General features: G+C 43.5%; 2 pseudogenes; one reads left to right on the top strand and one right to left on the bottom strand.

Moving 5' to 3' along the window:
• Positions 1–8,914: 8,914 nt before the first annotated feature.
• Positions 8,915–9,847, top strand: LOC112816177 (gem-associated protein 8 pseudogene; annotated as a pseudogene).
• On the bottom strand, positions 9,821–12,060 carry LOC112816176 (diphthine methyl ester synthase pseudogene; annotated as a pseudogene).
• Between the last annotated feature and the right edge of the window lie 5,906 nt (positions 12,061–17,966).

Raw genomic sequence — 17,966 nt, 5'->3', positions numbered from 1 at the left:
GTCAGGAAGCCAAGGATATATGAAAGGAAAAAAGAGAAGCCTGCCATTTCCTGTCTTGGACATTGAAGAAGATAGCTGGGAGGTGAGAGTGAGATAAGAATCAAAAAGGTTTAACTTGGAATTGGGGAGAATTGGGAAAATGGCTTCAGAAATATCCAGAAAATAGAAGAAATCATTGAAGTTGGCACAAACTGGTGCCCAATTTAATAAGTGGGCAAAGCAGGGTGAACTGTCAGAGAGATAAGGTCTAGTTTGTACTTCCAGCCCTTCCCCAGTGATGAGTATTCGGTTGAGAGCCATGGGCCTGTCATGGGGCCATGGTGTGGCAGGAAGATGGCAAACGGGAATGGAAGCATGTAGTTTGGATTGCTTGGGTCAGGGGCTGGATGGGGGACATAGTAGAAGTTCAAGGGGTCCCCTGGGCTTTGCAGAGCTACGGGAGGTTAAGTCAGCTAGAGAGTACCAATGAGATCAGACCTAAACAAGAGAGATGTGACTTTAGCCAAAGGCCAGCAGGGTGAACATGACCATGGCCCATAAACCAGAGAAACCACAAGACTCACTGAGAGCATGAGGATCCCAGTTCTTCTTATACCCTTCTTGAGGATATCACTTAAGCTTCATCTCTCTCTCCATGCACCCCCAACAGCTACTTGGCAAGAAGCCTGAGAGGATGGAAGGCCTCTGAGAGATCTGAGATTCTGAGCATTTTTACTTATAGAGACTAAAAAGTATCTGGACAGCCTGTTTATACTATGGTATTGCACTGAAACAACTCCAGCTTTTAATGCTACCCAGTAGATGAAGGCTGTAAGAAAGACCACATTACTTACAGATAAACTATTTCTCCACATCTCTGAGTTCTGGTGTAAGATCATTGATTCTATTAAATGGCTTAGACATTGGTGGAGTCCTCAGAATGGCCTGCAATGGTCAGTTTTTGCTGTGCAACAAACTGCTCCAAGATCTCAATGGTTAACAACAGAAACGATCTATTTTCATGCTTTTGGTAGTAGAAATTGACTATGGTTTGGCTTATCCAAGCTGGGCTTAACAGGGAGTGGTAGAACTTCAGGCTCCTGGTTATGTTCAGTTATTTAATCTGGGACCCAAGCTGAAGGGGCAGTGGATATCTGGAATTTGCTTTTCTCTTGACACATCACAGGGGTGTAAGAGGCCAAGTCAAATCATAAAAGCACATTTTTAAAAAAGATTTTGTTTATTTATTTGTCGGAGAGGGAGAGAGAGCACAAACAGGGGGAGCGGCAGGCAGAGGGAGAAGCAGGCTCCCCACTGAGCAAGGAGCCTGATGCGGGACTCGATTCCAGGACCCTGGGATCATGACCTGAGCCAAAGGCAGACGCTTAACTAACTTAGCCACCCAGGCATCCCAACACAAAAGCACGTTTAAAGTATCTACTTTTATCATGTCTTATGACATTCTATTGGCCCAAGAAAGTCACATAGCAAAGGGCATGAGTGTATACTTAAATAAAGAGGAAGGAAAGAATGGGGAATAACAGTCTAAACCACCACAGGACCACTCTCCCCTGCCCATTCCTCACCCCTTCCCCAAACAGCAATATTCCCAAATTGATTTAGGAAGTTTAGGAGCAAAGTTTCCCCTGTGCGAAAAGTATCAGTGGAACATCACAGAGGACCCAAAAAGCCAGCATACCAAGCATGATGGAGGATGAGGAAAGCCTAGGTCTTGGATGATATAGTTGAAGGTCTTTAGCAGACACCTACTTCTAGATCTTTTTGTAATATGAAACAATTTAATGTCTTTATTGTTAGCTGAGTTTTCTGTTTATTGCAGCTGAGTGCATCTAAACTGATACTGGACTCTTATTAGCCCTATTTCTCCATGACGCCTAGAGAAGTACGTGCTGGAGGTTGGATTTGAACCCAAGCTTTGTCTACAGAGCACATGCTTTTACTTTACTATGATACCTTGCCTTTCAAGTCTTGTGTGAGTCTGAAGTCTCTAACATACATGTCAGCTGACTCAAAGGCTAATGCAGTTAAATGCCTCCATGGTGAAAAAGCAGAAAGTCTGGGCACAGCAGTAAAAAATACCAACATGGCTTTGGTCTGGCCCTGTGGCCATACAATTCAGAGAAGAGTCAGGACCAGGCATCAGAGGCTACTCAGATGGAGGGCTAGTCCTGGGGTTTCCCTGGGTTTTATGCAGGGAGAGATGTTATGTGATGGTGACCCCATGCAATGACTTAATCAACCTACACACTTAAAACAAGCCTTCTCAAGCACCTGCTCCCTTCACCCCCCTGTTCTTCTTTGAAACGATGAAAAGGAAATTTGGTAAATAGCAGGCCTAACCATCAATCTTCAAATCTATTCTATAGATCAAGATTTCTGGGTCACACGGAAATAGCTGTCTAGGTAGATACTGGACACTGACCAACAATTATATCCCACACAGGAGGTGTTCAGGCAGGTTTACTGAATGAATGAACAAACCACAATCTAGGATCAGAGCATGATGATTCTCACTGCAAGTCTAGAGGTCTGTTGGTCAGTGTATTTAGAGTAACTGGAGCTCAAAGGGCTAACTAAGCTAGTCAAAGTCACATGAGACAGATCAGCCTGGATACCCAGGATATCATGTCTTCCCAGCGAGTAGATTTCTCATACCTCTGTCCAAGGCACTTCCTAGTACTGACATATAAATGCAGAATAAACATGATAGTCACTGAGCATGAGTCAGATGGGTGAGGACATGGTGAGTGAGGTTTCCCTAGCTCCCCACAGAAGACAGTGAGCCATCTCTGCCTTGAGAGGATTTGGGAATTTTGAAAGTGTAATCTAATTTCTCAGGTTTGGATGCAATTTTGTCACACAGTGAAATATATATATATATATATATATATATATAAATTTAAACTGATATTTTGAAGGACTCCTCCTCCTAGTAAGAGAAATCTACCCCTGTCCAATCCCCAATGTCTTGTCTGTGAGAGTATCTCCCCATGACCCTACATAGCACTTGGCTCTCAAGTGGCATGATGAATGCCCAGGGTTGTGTTTTTTGTTTGTTTGTTTTTTTTTTATTTGTCAGAGAGAGAGAGAGAGAGAGAGAGAGAGTATAGCAGGGGGAACAGCAGACAGAGGGAGAAGCAGGCTCCTGCCGAACAAGGAGCCCAATGTGGGACTCAATCCCAGGACCCCAAGATCATGACCCAAGCCGAAGGTAGACGCTTAACCAACTGAGCCACCCAGGCGCCCCGAATGCCCAGGGTTTTGACAGACCTCCAGTGATGATGGGGTCCTTGGTGCTGACACATCTGTGCTATCACTATCTTTTTATACTGGGCTTCTGCACAGAGGGTCCGGGATGGGTCATCTGCCTCCATCCACAGACCTCTACTTCCACAGCTGGGGCTGTATGGTCTTTCTTAGTTCTTATCTTTTACTTGCTCTGGAGCAGAAGGCCTTCATAGGGAGCTCAAATTTGCCCGTATCTAAGGATAACTTGATTCATGTCCCATTTTGAGGCTATTTCTTTTATTCATTCACATAACTAGTCAACAAATATTGAGGCCAACTTTGTGCCATCAGTGTGCTAACAACTGGAGTAGGGGACCCCTGGGTGGCTCAGTCGTTAAGCATCAGCCTTCGGCTCAGGTCATGATCCCAGGGTCCTGGGATCGAGCCCCACATCGGGCTCCCTGCTCCTCCCTCTCACGCTCCCCCTGCTTGTGTTCCCTCTCTCGCTGTGTCTCTGTCAAATAAATAAATAAAATCTTTAAAAAAACCCCAACAACTGGAGTAGTGGTTAACAAAAAATTAGGTCCCTGCCTTCATGCAGCTTGTGGCCCAGCTGAAAATATTAACATTTATTAAGACATTACAATGAAATACGAAGTGAGTTATGATAGAGGAAATAAAATGTGCTATGAGAAGTATGGAACAGGGAGAGCTAATCTAGGGTGATGCAGTAAAGAGCTTCCTAAGGATGAGAACTGAAGGATGAGTGGAAATTAGCCCAGTAAAAAAGTGGGGGGCCTTAAAAAACATTTTTTTTTAAATTAGGGGCACCTGGTTGCCTCAGTCAGTAGAGCATGTAACTCTTGATCTCCAGGTCATGAGCATAAGCCCCACCTTGGGCATAGAGCTTACTTAAAAAAAAATTAAAGAGTGGGGGGCTGAGGGGTTCACTGTTTGGTGTAAATTGTTTCTGATGGTAGAAAAAATGCTCCAGAGGTGCCTGGGTGGCTCAGTCAGTGAAGCATCTGCCTTCGGCTCAGGTCATGATCCCAGGGTCCTGGGATGGAGCCCTGCATTGGGCTCCCTGCTAGATGGGGAGCCTGCTTCTCCCTCTGCCCCTCACCTGGCTCATGCTCTCTCTCAAATAAATAATAAATCTTAAAAAAGAAAAAGTGTCCCATGAAACTGTTATTTGGATACAGAATTATAACCAACATTAAAACAAAAACAACATACACTTCTCCAGAGGAGAGAAAGAGTATATGAGTATATTTTCAAACTATTTTATAATACTTAATATAACTTGGTTAACAACATTAGACAAAGACAGTCTAAAACAGAAGAACTATAGACTAATCTCAGTGACAAACACAGTTGGGAAAATCCTAAACAAGACTTTCATAAATCAGGGCGCCTGGGTGGCTCAATCGGTTAAGTGTCTGCCTTTGGCTCAGGTCGCAATCCCAGGGTCCTGGGATCGAGCCCCACATCGGGCTCCCTGCTCCAAGGGGAAGCCTGCTTTTCCTTCTCCCTCTGTCCCTCCCCCTGCTCGTGCTCTCTATCTCTCTCAAATAAGTAAAATCTTTTTAAAAAGGAAAAGATTTTCATAAATCTAACCAAGCTGTGTGTGTATGTGTGTGTATGTGTGTGTGCGCGTATGTACACACGTGTGTGCATGGTGTGTGTGCGTGTCTATGTGCGTGCATGTGTGTGTGCGTGTCTATGTGCGTGTATGTGTGTGTGTGCGTGTGCGTGTGTGTGTGTGTGTGTGTGTGTGTGTGTACTACTAACCTGACAATAAAAAAGGTGGGGGGAACCCATAAATAATTATTGTATTGTTTATAGGGATTTTATTGTCTACTAGAAAACCCAACACATTATTAGAATTGATTAATAAGCAAAATAATTGGTTTTCTTTAAATGAGCAGCAGATAGTAAGAAAATATAATTTTATAAAAGCCCTTTTATAATTACAATAAAGATTTTAAGATAACTAGGAATAAATTGAACAAAAATGTTCAAGAAATTTCTGAGAAAAACTATAGCATTTTATTGAAAGGTGCTAAAGAAGACCTAAATAAACAGAGAGACACACCATGTTTATGGATGAGAAGATTTAATGTTACAATGGTGTCAACTGTCCCCAGATTAATCTGTAAATCTAATGCAATTCTAATAAAAATCCTTACTAACAGTTTTTCTGGATTTCACGAGCTGATTCTAAAATTTATATGGATGAATAAAGGGCCAAGAACAACTAAGATAAGTTTGAAGATTTGTCTTACCATCTATCAAGAATTACAGAAATTATTTAGTAATTAAGACAGTCTGGTATTGATACAGGGATAAACTCATAGAGCAGTGGAGCAGAATAGAAAACTTAAAGATGATAATTATGCATAGATACGGATAATCATGCATATATACTGACACAGGTACGCTGTCCTTGTTCTGTGGATAGAATTGGGTATTCAGTAAATTGCACTGAGACAATTGGTTATCCATATGAAAAATAAAATAAAACTAGGTTTCTTCCTCATTCCATACAGAAAAAGGAAGCCCAGCTGGATTAAATTCCTAAATGTGAAAAGCAAAACTTTTAAACTTTCAGAGAAAAATATAGGACATTACATTATTGGGATAAAATAGAATTTCTGAAATAAAATACTTGAAAAACACAAGCCCAAAAGGAAAAGGTTGATAAATTTGTCTGTGTTAAAATTGAAATCTTCTGGGGCACCTGGCTGGCTCAGTTGGAAGAGCATGCAACTCCTAATTTGGGGGTCATAAGTTTGAGCCTAATGTAGGGTGTAGAGATTACTTAAAATTAAATCTTTTGGGGCGCCTAGGTGGCTCAGTCATTAAGCGTCTGCCTTCGGCTCAGGTCATGATCCCAGGGTCCTGGGATGGAGCCCTGCATCGGGCTCCCTGCTCTGAGGGAAGCCTGCTTCTCCCTCTCCCACTCCCCCTGTTTGTGTTCCCTCTCTCTCTACAAAATAAATAAATAAAATCTTTAAAAAATAAAATAAAATAAAAAATAAAATCTTTAAAAATAAATAAATAAATAGGGCAGCCTTTGGCTCAGGTCATGATCCTGGGGTCCTGGGATCGAGTCCCGCATCGGGCTCCCTGCTTGGGGCGAGTCTGCTTCTCCCTCTGCCTGCTGCTCCCCCTGTTGTGTTCTCTCTCTCTGTCAAATAAAATAAAATAAAATAAAATAAAAATAAATAAAAGTCATTATAAATTAACAACAAAGCATTTATTACCCCTGAGAAGGGATAACAGAGTAGCCAAACAATAGGATTATGAGGGAGACTTTTTATTGGTTACCTTTTTAAAAAATTTTTAAATTTTTTTTAAAGATTTTATTTATTTATTTGACAGCACGAGAGAGCACAAGCAGAGGGAGCAGCACAGAGAGAGAGAGAAGCAGGCTCCCCGATGAACAGGGAGCCTTGCAAGGGGCTCAATCCCAGGACTCTGGGATCATGACCCGAGCTGAAGGCAGACGCTTAACCAACTGAGCCACCCAGGCGCCCCATGGTTACCTTTTTTTTAAAAAGGTAAAATTCACATAGCATACAGTTAACCATTTTAAAATGTACAGTTAGAGGTATTTAGCATATTCACAATGTTATGTAACCACTACCTTTCTCTAGTTTCCAAAGCTTTTTCATCACCCCATAAAACCACTCCATATCCATTAAATAATCACTCCACATTCCCCCTGACTTCATCCCCTGGTAACCTCTAATCTGCTTTCTATCTCTGTGGAGTTGCCTATTTGCCTATAGACTGTATATATCTTATGAAAAGGAATCACACATAGGCCCCTGGGTGGCTCAGCAGGGTCTGACTTTGGCTCAGGTCATGATCTCAGCGGGGTGTCTGCTTGTCCCTCTCCCTCTGCCTCCCCCCTGCTCATGCACTCGCTCTCTCTCTCTCCCAAATAAATACATAAAATCTTAAAAAAAAAAAAGGAACCATACAGGGGCACCTGGATGGCTCAGTCGGTTAAGCCTCCCACTCTTGGTTTTGGCTCAGGTCATGATCTCAGGGTCTTGAGATCGCCCAGCATTGAGATCCCTGCTCACTGGGAAGTCAGCTTCCCTTCTCTCTCTCCTTCTGCTCCTCCCCCTGCTCATGCTCTCTCTCTCTCTCTCTCTCTCTAAGATAAATAAATAAATCTTAAAAAAAAAAAAGGAATCACACAATACGTGATCTTTTGTGTCTGGCTTCTTACATTTAGCATAATGTTTTTGGAGTTCATCAAAGTAGCATGTATCAGTACTACATTCCTTTTTATGGCTGAATCCTTACTATTCCATTCTATGTATATATCGTAATTTGTTTATCCATTCATCAGTTGATGGACACTTGGGCTGTTTCTACCTTTTGACTACTATAGTGCTGCTATAAACATTCTTGTACAATTTTCTATGTGGACATATGCTTTTATTTCTCAGGTAAAATTGCTGTTGCATACACAAAACTGGGCCCTACTTAAAGTGGTAAGGACAAAGTCTAGTCCGCAGGATACTGTTGCAGTAAGGAAAAGAGGCCAGCATGAACGAAACTCAATTCTGATTTGGACAGAGGTAACGGGGCATTTAAAAGGGAGAATGAGGGAACAGGGAGGAGAGGTGAGTGGCGACTTTGTAGAGTGGAAGTGAAGAATTACAAAAAGCAGGAAGTGGGGTGGTTGGTCCACGTGACATCCATTTGGATTTATTAACTGGTGCTGATCCAAGTTAGGCTCCTACCCTCCCACAGAGGCTAGGAGGCAGGGGCATACCTTCAGGCATTGGCTGGAACAAACAGTAAGTTCTTTGGCAGCCTTGAGTTTTCTCAGGCAGGCACTTTAAGCGGGGCAAGGGTCATCCTCGGATGTGGCCTTGAGCTGTTAGAAACGATACTGGTATTTAAGTCTTTATAGGGCTAGATGGAAAGGGCTCAGAGGAACCTGGCTGGAGTTTGGTCAGTCATATGGTAATTCTGTATTTAACTTTTGAAACAACCCTGGTTATCTTTGTGTGCCTTTTGAAATACAGGTGAATATATTGCTATTCCAAAAACTAAAGTAATAACAAAAGGCATGTTATAGGAGACATCATATGTAGGCATATAACTAAGAATTACTATCCAGAATTTATGGAGAATCTCCTCAAATCAATATGAAAAAGACAATAAACTCAACAGAAAATGTGAAAATAGTACAAAAGACAACGCCTCAAAGAAGAAACAAAAACTGCCAATTAAAGTAACAATGAGATAACATTTTACATCCATCAATTTAGCAAAGATGAGTCTGGTATAGCAAATGTTGGTGCCCCTATGGGGCAATAGGGACCCGCTTTTCTTTTTAAGATTTTACTTATTTATTTGAGAGAAAGAGAGAGAGCAGGAGAGAGAGAGCACATGCGGGGTTGGGGGAGTGGGAGAGGGAGAAGCCGGCTTCCCGCTGAGCAGGGAGCCTGACATGGGGCTCGATCCCAAGACCCTGGGATCATGACCTGAGCGGAAGGCAGACTTAACCGACTGACTCACCCAGGAGCCCCGCAGTTTTGAGGAATTTAAAAAAGCTTTGTAGCTGGGTTTGCCCTGGAGAAGTCTGGCCATATGGACATGGGCAGCACACTGGACCGTTTAAGCCATAGTGACACAAAAACATATGTAAGGTCTGGTCTCCCGGGCAACAGCCCCTCCCTCCCGCACCCCTTCTGTCTCCTCACAGGAAATAGGCCCCTGCTCGCCCACTACCCGAGATCCGCGAGCAACGAGCCCACGAGCTCCGCCATCCCATTAGGAGGAAAGCTGCTGTTCAGTCCATGAAGACGTGTGCCGAAAGAGTAGGAGACACTCCCAAAGAGTTTCAGTGCCCATTTGGACGTCCACAATCAGAGATCGCAGCAGGGGTGGCATCCTGGAAAGCTACTGAGCCTTGGTCTTTTCATCCAGTATATGCAAGATACTGGCGACATTATCATCAGGCGATGGCCCGGATGCGAAGCCACCATAGTGCCCACAGGAAGGCCGTGGAATCGTATTTCAGTTGCCAGTGGTCCTTCCCTCCCGCAGCTCTTCCCCAGAGCTCTTACACTAACAAGGCCAAATCTCCTCGGCCCTCTCGTGACCATCTCGCGGCTTCCACGGACTCGCACTGCGGTTCTGCACATTCCAGAAGGTCTGGGCAGCATCCACCAGCCCGCCCAAGAGAACGCCGAGCTCGGCCCGCCACGGAGGAGGCGGAGTCCGAGTCAGACCGCGGCGTGGAGTGCGACCTGAGCAACCTGGGGATCACGGAGGGGCGGCGCCAGTACTTCGCCGAGACCGAGAGGCACAGGGAAGCGCGCCGGCGGCAGCAGCAGCTGGACGCCCAGCGCCTGGACGACGACGTGAACGCCCACCACGACCTGTACCACAGCACCCGCCGCTCGGTGGAGCCCCCGTCCGAGAGGCCTGGCGAGCGGCGCGAGGCCGAGATGAAGCGCTTGTATGGGGACAGTGCCGCGAAGATCCAGGCCATGGAGGCCGCCGTGCAGCTGAGCTTCGACAAGCACTGTGACAGGAAGCAGCCCAAGTACTGGCCGGTCGTTCCGCTCAAGTTCTGAGCCCGCGGCGCAGGGTACCCAGCCAATCACCCCCTTCCTCTTGGATTCACTCAATCTCTCCTTCTGTGCATTTTCTCAGGGAAATTTCTCTTATACTGAGAAATAAGCATGTCACCAAAGTCCCAGGGGGCCCATCTCAGGGCTGGATATAATACATTGGCCGCTTGAAGTCGGCAAGACACGTACTGTTGCCAACATGAAAGATTTTCTTTTGACCTAAAATGATAATTTCATATATATTATGCTTGGTTTTGATGTCACTAATAATGTTCAGTTCATTAAAGTCCTCACTTACAGGAAAAAATAAAACATGTAAGGACTTCTCTCTCTCTCTCTTTTTTTAAGATTTTATTTTTAAGTAATCTCTACACCCAGCCTGGGGCTTGAACTCACAATCCCAAGATCGACAGTCATTTAATCTACTAACTGAGCCAGCCAGGTACCTCTTTAAAGGCCTTCTTTATTAAAGAAAATATAATGGGCACCTGACTGGCTCAGCTGGTGTAGCTAGCTACTGCTTGATGTCGGCGTCGTGAGTTGGGTGTAGCGATTACTTAAAAATAAAGTCTTAAAAAAGAAAATATAAGATCAGATATGAACTTTTCTTTGAAGAATGGAAGCCTGTTTTTAATTAGCGAAGGGCTCACTAACTTGATTTGGAAAACTTCAAAAAGCTAAATACAAATCTCAAAGTGAATGCATTTTTACATTGCACTTACTGCAAGAATCTGGCATCTAAAGGGAAGAGAATGCATACTACTGTACATGCTGTGATGAGGCTGTCACATCCATGATCTCTTAGTTCTTGTCATTGCCTCTCTATCTGCTCATCTATCTGCACTCCTCACTAGGTGAGAACTTCCAAAAAGGCAGGGACTGGGGCACCTGGGTGCCTCAGTTGGTTAAGCGTCTGCCTTCAGCTCTGGTCATGATCCTGGGGTCCTGGGATTGAGCCCTGAGTTGGGCTCTCCTCTCCCTCAGCCCTTCCCCCTGCTCATGCTCGCGCTCGCTCTCTCTCTCAAATAAAGAAATAAAATCTTAAAAAACAAACAAAAAGGCAGGGACCATGTCTGTCCTGTCTCCGCTGTGTGCCCAGCATCCAGCACAGTGTGGCACGTGCACAGCTGTGCCCCTGGCTCCGTGCCGCAACTGGCCGGCAATAAAGTCTTCTTTTTTTGTGTTTTAATGGCTGTGTCGACAGCTTTCTTCTTGGTCACTTGTTTTATACTTATTAGATAAACCAAAAGAACTGTTCAGTTTGTTATATGAACATGTGTAGAGGCATATATGACTGAAATTAACCATCTAACAATAGAAAATGTCTATGTTCAGAGTGCATCAACACTTCGGGATTCTGAGCTATTTTCTAGAATGGAAAACTGACTCAGCATCTCCATCTCCAGCGGATGCATGTTGTTCCCTGTGATAATTAAGGAGTGTGATGGTCCTCCCAAGTCCATCGTACATGTTTGCCCCAAGTGCCAGCTGCAATTTTCTGGTCCTCAGTTCCAACGCTGGCTAAGCTAACACAGCATCTCCTTGGTGACTACTGGTTCTTCTCATATTCTTAGATTCTGAACAATCTCTAGAAGTTGTTGCCCTGCTTGGTTGTCATTCATATACCAAGGGGGTTCATAGGTCTTCCTTTGATGAGATTTTCCAAAGACTACTCCTTTATTTCGATGTCTAGTAAGGACAGTGTGTGTGTGCTCTTCTGTCTGTTCTTCATTTTGTCAAAGAAGCTTTCTGGTCTCTGAGTGTCCAAAAAACAATAGAAATTGTCTCTACAAATTTATACATCTGTAAACTACAGCAGCCTATTGCATTTATTATGGAAGCGTTTTGAATAACTCGATAAGAGATTCCCAGTTTTGTTGCTCTCAGAATAAGAGCACTGTGTGTTGTCGCCCCAAATGGATCATCAGCCACAACCGTTGATATCAGCATCCTTCAGAATATTATCTGCTTCTTGTGCCACTTCTTCTCTAGGAGCGAGAATCAATTTTCTTCCATAAAACTCTTCTAGGACTTCCTTCCCTACTAGATACACTTGAGTGCAGTGTCTTACAACTTCCAGACCCTTGGATGTTGATGTTCTTGGCATCACCCAGGCCCAAGTTGACCAGGTAATGCATTTCAAAGTCCAGGGGGAGGGAGACCACTTACTGCTGCCTTTCTGAAGAAGCAGTTACTGATCAGAGTGCTTCTTACACTGAATTTGCATCCTGCATAAAAATGAAGCAAGATATTAAGTGTAGTGACACTTTTTTATTTCTTTTATGACTAATTTTTTCTGAGGCGCACTGACCAAAGAAAGAAAGATGGTTTCTTAGACCTACTTTAAAGGGTGTATCTTCCCTGGACTTTTGACATTGCTTTTCAGAGCGATAATGAACCTTACTCAGGGAGAGGCTGTCTCCCGGGAGGCATATCTGTGCAGATGGAGGGAGTGGTGGTGGTGAGTGATGCCTCCTTGGCAACTGGGACTGGAGACTGGAGAGGAAAGTCTTCCCCTCTCAAGACAGGGACCACGTGCATTCACCCCCTTTTTATTTAACACCTTTCAATTCCCATCAAAGAAATGACATTAAAAATAGAAAGCCACAATTCCTTCTTCTAGCCCAATCTCTACCCTACTTACATGACCAGTTATTTCCCAGTCTGGATATGAAAATTTCCATTATGAGAAATTCCAGGACGTTCATTCGATATGGTTTGTAGTAGTGGAATTTTGTGATCTGGACACATGGTGAAAAAGAACATTCCTGTAGCCGTTTGAGATGGAGCCTTGATGGTGCCTGGCCTCTGAAAGTGCCCTCAGGCCCAGTGTCACGGGGGCATTCTCATCCCCCATATTGCTTCCCTTGCTATTCCAAATCTGTGCTGTTAGCTGTGTTTGGATAGTCTGGAAGAGCAGGGAGAAGAAGAGACGGCAAAAGAGAATCCAGCCATCTGTTTGTAGTTAATGTCAGGAGCTCTCTTATCTGAGAACTGGAAAGTCACTGGGGGAATAATTACCACATGGACTAAAATCTCTATTAGTCCTTGAGTAAAATAATGCAAACAGGAATTTTCCAGTGTTCCCCATCCAATCTTTGTGTCTTCAAAAACATCGCAACGGATATCATGGGGGGCAGGGCAAGGTTTAATCCTCCATCTCGGGGTAACTAGGTATCATAACCATGTAACATGACATTTGAAAATAGTGAAAAGTTTTGCATTTTGATTATTTTTCCCTACTCTTTTTCCCAAACACAATTCTGAATGTAGTATATATGCAAGGGGGTGGACTTTTCATGTACCTTACATCCTACATGCTTTCCTTTGTGGAGGATCCAGAAGCAGTGATGTGTTTTTGAAAGCAAATGTGCGATAATACCATTTTTTTTTTTTACTTGAATAACTCACAAGGAGGGAAACTCTAGATTTGGAATCTAACCTGGCAAGATAATATGCAGATATGATTATAATTAAATCGGCAAGGTCTCCAACAGGGGGCTATCAATATAAGGTTGATGTGCAAGTGTAACTTCATATAACAAATATAATTTTAACTTGAATTTGCCATAACAAATAGTCTGACAAATGCAATTTCCTATAATAAAAAAAAGCCTTAAATTTTAGGTTATAATTTCTGGAGTTAGAAGTAGCCTATCACAAAGGCTACCTGATTTTATCCCACTTTTATTTATTTATTTACGTATTTATTTTTATTTTATTTTCTTTAAATTCAATTAATTAACATATAGTGTATCATTAGTTTCAGAAGTAGTGTTCAGTTATTCATCAGTTGCGTATAACACCCAATGCTCATTACATCACGTGCCCTCCTTCATGTCCCTCACCCCCCACTTCTCCAGCAACCCTCAGTTTGTTTCCTATTGTTAAGAGTCTCTTAGGGTTTGTCTCCCTCTCTGATTTCATCTTATTTTATTTTCCCCTCCTTTCCCCTACGATCCTCTCTTTTGTTTCTTAAATTCCACATTTATCCCACTTTTTAAAATGAAATGGAAAAAAAACAAATAAAAAATAAAATAATAGTTACTCTTTGACTAGAGACAGAGCATGCCTAAAACTAATTTCAAAAAAGCTTCTTCCCGGGTGCCTGGGTGGCTCAGTTGGTTAAGCAACTGCCTTCGGCTCAGGTCATGATCCTGGAGTCCCCGGATCGAGTCCCGCATTGGGCTCCCTGCTCGGCGAGGGGCCTACTTCTCCCTCTAACCCTCCCCGCTCTCATGTACTCTCTCTCGTTCGCACTCTCTCAAAATAAATAAATAAATCTTAAAAAAAAAAAAAAAGAAGCTTCTTCCCCTTGGCCAGATGTTGGTCTGTTGTAACCTGGAGTCTACCTTGATACCTACTGTCTGTATGTATGTCTGTACCTGTCCTTAAGCTGCACTGAAAGACCTCATGTACACAAAGTTCTTTTCTTGCAACACTTCCCATTAGATATCACTGTCACTTGTAACTGATTTGAGCCAAGGTTGAATTACAGTCTTTTAAAATTTATAATTTATTTTTATGCCACACCTGTTACTGTAGAGTCTTCAAATGGTATGGCCCTGTGTTTAAGGTCTGTCTCTTCAATTGACTCTAAGTTCCCTGAGGGCGGTGCTAGATCTGTTTGGGCCCAAACAGCACACATAGAAGATGCACTGTCCCAGTACGTATACTGTATGTAATATATACATGTTATTAGAAGTATATGTAAATGATATTTGCATCATGTAATATAGTTTTGTCATCTTCTATTTAATAATCATCCATAGGTGGTGGGGCCTGGCTGGGAGGGGGCAGGGGCCCACCAGGGAGGTGCCTGGCTGGCTCAGTTGGTGGGGCATGTGACTTTTTTTTTTTTTAAGTGTTTATTTATTTATTCGACAGAGAGAGACAGTGAGACAGAGAACACACGCAAGGGGGTGGGAGAGGGAGAAGCAGGCTTCCAGCTGAGCAGGGAGCCAGATACGGGGCTCGATCCCAGGACTCTGGGATCATGACCTGAGCCGAAGGCAGCCGCTTAACGACTGAGCCTCTCAGGTGCCCCGGGGTTTTTTAATTTTTTAAAAATAGGTAGTTAAGGGGTCAAAACTATATAACTCTTGTAACTCATGTAACTCTTGATTTCAGGGTTGTGAGTTCAAGCCTCACATTGGGTGTAGAGCCTAATTAAAATTAAAAAAGAAATTTAAAAAAAATAATCCACTGGTGGAAATTTTGTTTGTTGGCACACTTTATTTTTGTAAATTTTTGTGCGCATTTCCGATTATTTCCTTAAACTAAATTCTTAAATTAGAGTGTTACTTTAAGAGGTGTCAGTATTTTAGAGTTTCCTAAACTTCTAGGAAAGAAGTACCAATTTATACTCCCCGCAATTATGTATGGGGGTGCCATTTTGACACATATTTCATTCATTTTCTTTTCATTCTTTTTATCTAATTGTGGAAGGTATTTGTATGGTACAAAATGTAAAAGTACTCTCCCCTGCCCTGGCACGCTTTGAATTGCCTGGTCTTCACTTCCTGCTCAGCCCAGACAATATGGAGGTTTTTCTCTGACTCCAAATACTTCTTTCCTTGGAGGACAAAAGGCTGATAGCACACCTCAGACCTAATGGTAGTTATGTTCTTCTACCATGGGCTACTCAAATCTCTGTGCCTGAAGAAACACCCATAATTGTCACTTGTGGATTTGGGGCAAGTGGCCTGGAATATGGCTCCTCCTCCGCTGTGTTTTCAGGAGGTGAGTGTGTAAGGGTCCCTGGAGAGCTCCTCTGCACCCTTTCCCCGAGAGCCTATAGACAAGGCCCCGGGAGCCACCGCAGTGCTGGAATGCTCTGGGAAAAACTGGAGGCCTTCCTCTCCAGAATAAACCACAAAACCTACTCCTCCCCATGACTTCCTGTGGAAATGAGTGGGTCTCCCCCTCACAGAACTGGTAACTATCTATGCCTTGGTTGTGTTACCAAATAACACTCTGGGATAAAGGGAGAACAATTTTGGGGGAAATCAACCACCTCTGGCTGGGTCCTCTCAGACCCACAGAACTAGACCCATCCTTTGGGACCTCAGCTCCTGGCCTGTAACCACATCTCCACTCCTGTCAAGATGGAAGCTGCTCTTTCCACATGCTTACTTATCTCATTGCTCACAGCCGAGATGAGCTCTTCCTCTGGAAATCTTTCTTCAACTCCTCACTTCTGAGAAAGGTGATCTAACAGCACTTGTCTTCCTTTTGCCACACGGTAATATTTTATTGTCTGTCTCCCCTTCACTCCCAACCTGGAAGCTCTGAGAGGAAAGAGATTATGTTTGTCTTCATCAAAGCCTAGCACAGGCTATGACATGAGTGGGCACTTCAGAAATGTTGAATGAATTGTACTTGAAAACTGAAGGACCTATTAAAGCTTTTCATAATAGTTTTAAGAAATGAAATTCATCTTTTAAAGTGTACAAATCGGTGGTTTTTAGTATAGTCACAGAATTGTTCAATCATCACCCTACTCTGAGAACAAGGGGTCTGAGGATCAAGGTAGTGACAACCAATTTTGTGGGCGAAGGTAACAGAGGCAAAATACCTGCAAGGGTCAGGGCCCAAGTAATACACCTTCCAGGAGAGTGAACACAAGAATTTGCTAGGGTAGGATGGGGGGATGAGGGTTGACATCTTTTAGACAATCCAGGTAACTTTACTGTACACCTTTCCATCTGTGGAGAGGTTTGCAAGGGGCTGGGCAAGAAAAAAGGAGCCTGCCAGACAAGCCAGAAAGAGAAGCAGGGGGAGGAAGGGATGAGGGTTACAGGAATGTGATTTCAAAGGTAAGAAATCCTCCCCAGCTTGCAGGAGGAAATCTCAGAGGAGGAGTAGAGGACTACCAAAGGCGGTTCCACTCAGCCTGCTCCTGAGATGAGCAGATGGGTGAGACTCTACCAAGACTAGGCATGGAGAACTCTTATTGTCCCCCTTGGCCCAACATCAAGGTCGTGGAGAGAACTGACATCTTTATAATATCAAGTCTTTCTCTGTAAGCACATAGTATGCCTTTCCATTAATTTATTTTTTAAAATTTTTAAAGATTTTATTTATTCGAGACACAGAGATAGATAGAGAGAGAGAGACAGCATGAACAGGGGGAGGGGCAGGCTCCCCGCCAAGCCAGGAGCCCGATGTGGGCCTTGATCCTAGGACCCTGGGATCATGACCTGAATTGAAGGCAGACGCTTAACCATTTGAGCCACCCAGGCGGCCCTCTTTCCATTAATTTAAATTTTCGTCAATATCCTTCAAAAAAGCTTTTATCATTTTATCTACAAAGGCCTGCACACCTATTGTTAAATTTATTCTCAAGTACTTTATATTTTTGTTGCTATTGCAAATGGTATATTTTTATTAAAATGTTTATCGCAACCTAACATAAAGTGCACACATCAAGTGTACACCTTGACTTTTATATATGCATATGTTGATGTAACCAAATGGCAAATATTTTTAAAGATTTATTTAGGGGCACCTGGGTGGCTCAGTCCGTTAAGCATCTATCTTCGGCTCAGGTCATGATCCCAGGGTCCTGGGATCGAGCCCCACATCGGGCTCCCTGCAGGAGCCTGCTTCTCCCTCTTCCTCTGCCTCTCCCCCTGCTGTGCTCTCTATCAAATAAATAAAGTTTTTCATAAAATGTTTTAAAGTAAATCAAAAAGATTTATTTACTTATTTGACAGAGAGAGAGAGAAGGCATGTGTGTGGGGAGGGGGGCAGAGGGAGAGGAAGAGAGAAAATCTCAAGCAGACTCCCCAGTGAGTGCAGAGCCCAACGCAGGGCTCGACCTTACAACCCTGAGATCATGACTTGAGCTGAAATCAAGTGTGGGGCGCTTGGGGCATCTGGGCGGCTCAGTCGTTGGGCATCTGCCTTCTGCTTGGGTTGTGGTCCTGGGATCCTGGGATCGAGCCCCGTGTCCAGCTCCCTGCTCAGCGGGAGGCCTGCTTCTCCCTCTCCCACTCCCCCTGCTTGTGTTCCCTCTCTCGCTGTGTCTCTCTCTGTCACATAAATAAATAAAATCTTTAAAAGAAAAGAAAAAGAGTGGGACGATTAACTGATTGAGCCACCCAGGTGCCCCTCAAATGGCAAATA

The sequence above is a fragment of the Callorhinus ursinus genome, unplaced genomic scaffold (assembly GCF_003265705.2).
Source record: "Callorhinus ursinus isolate GAN/ISIS: 27379988/994484 unplaced genomic scaffold, GSC_fseal_2.0 scaffold59, whole genome shotgun sequence".
Classification (NCBI taxonomy): Eukaryota; Metazoa; Chordata; class Mammalia; order Carnivora; family Otariidae; genus Callorhinus; species Callorhinus ursinus.
This window is presented reverse-complemented; position numbering and strand designations above follow the sequence as displayed.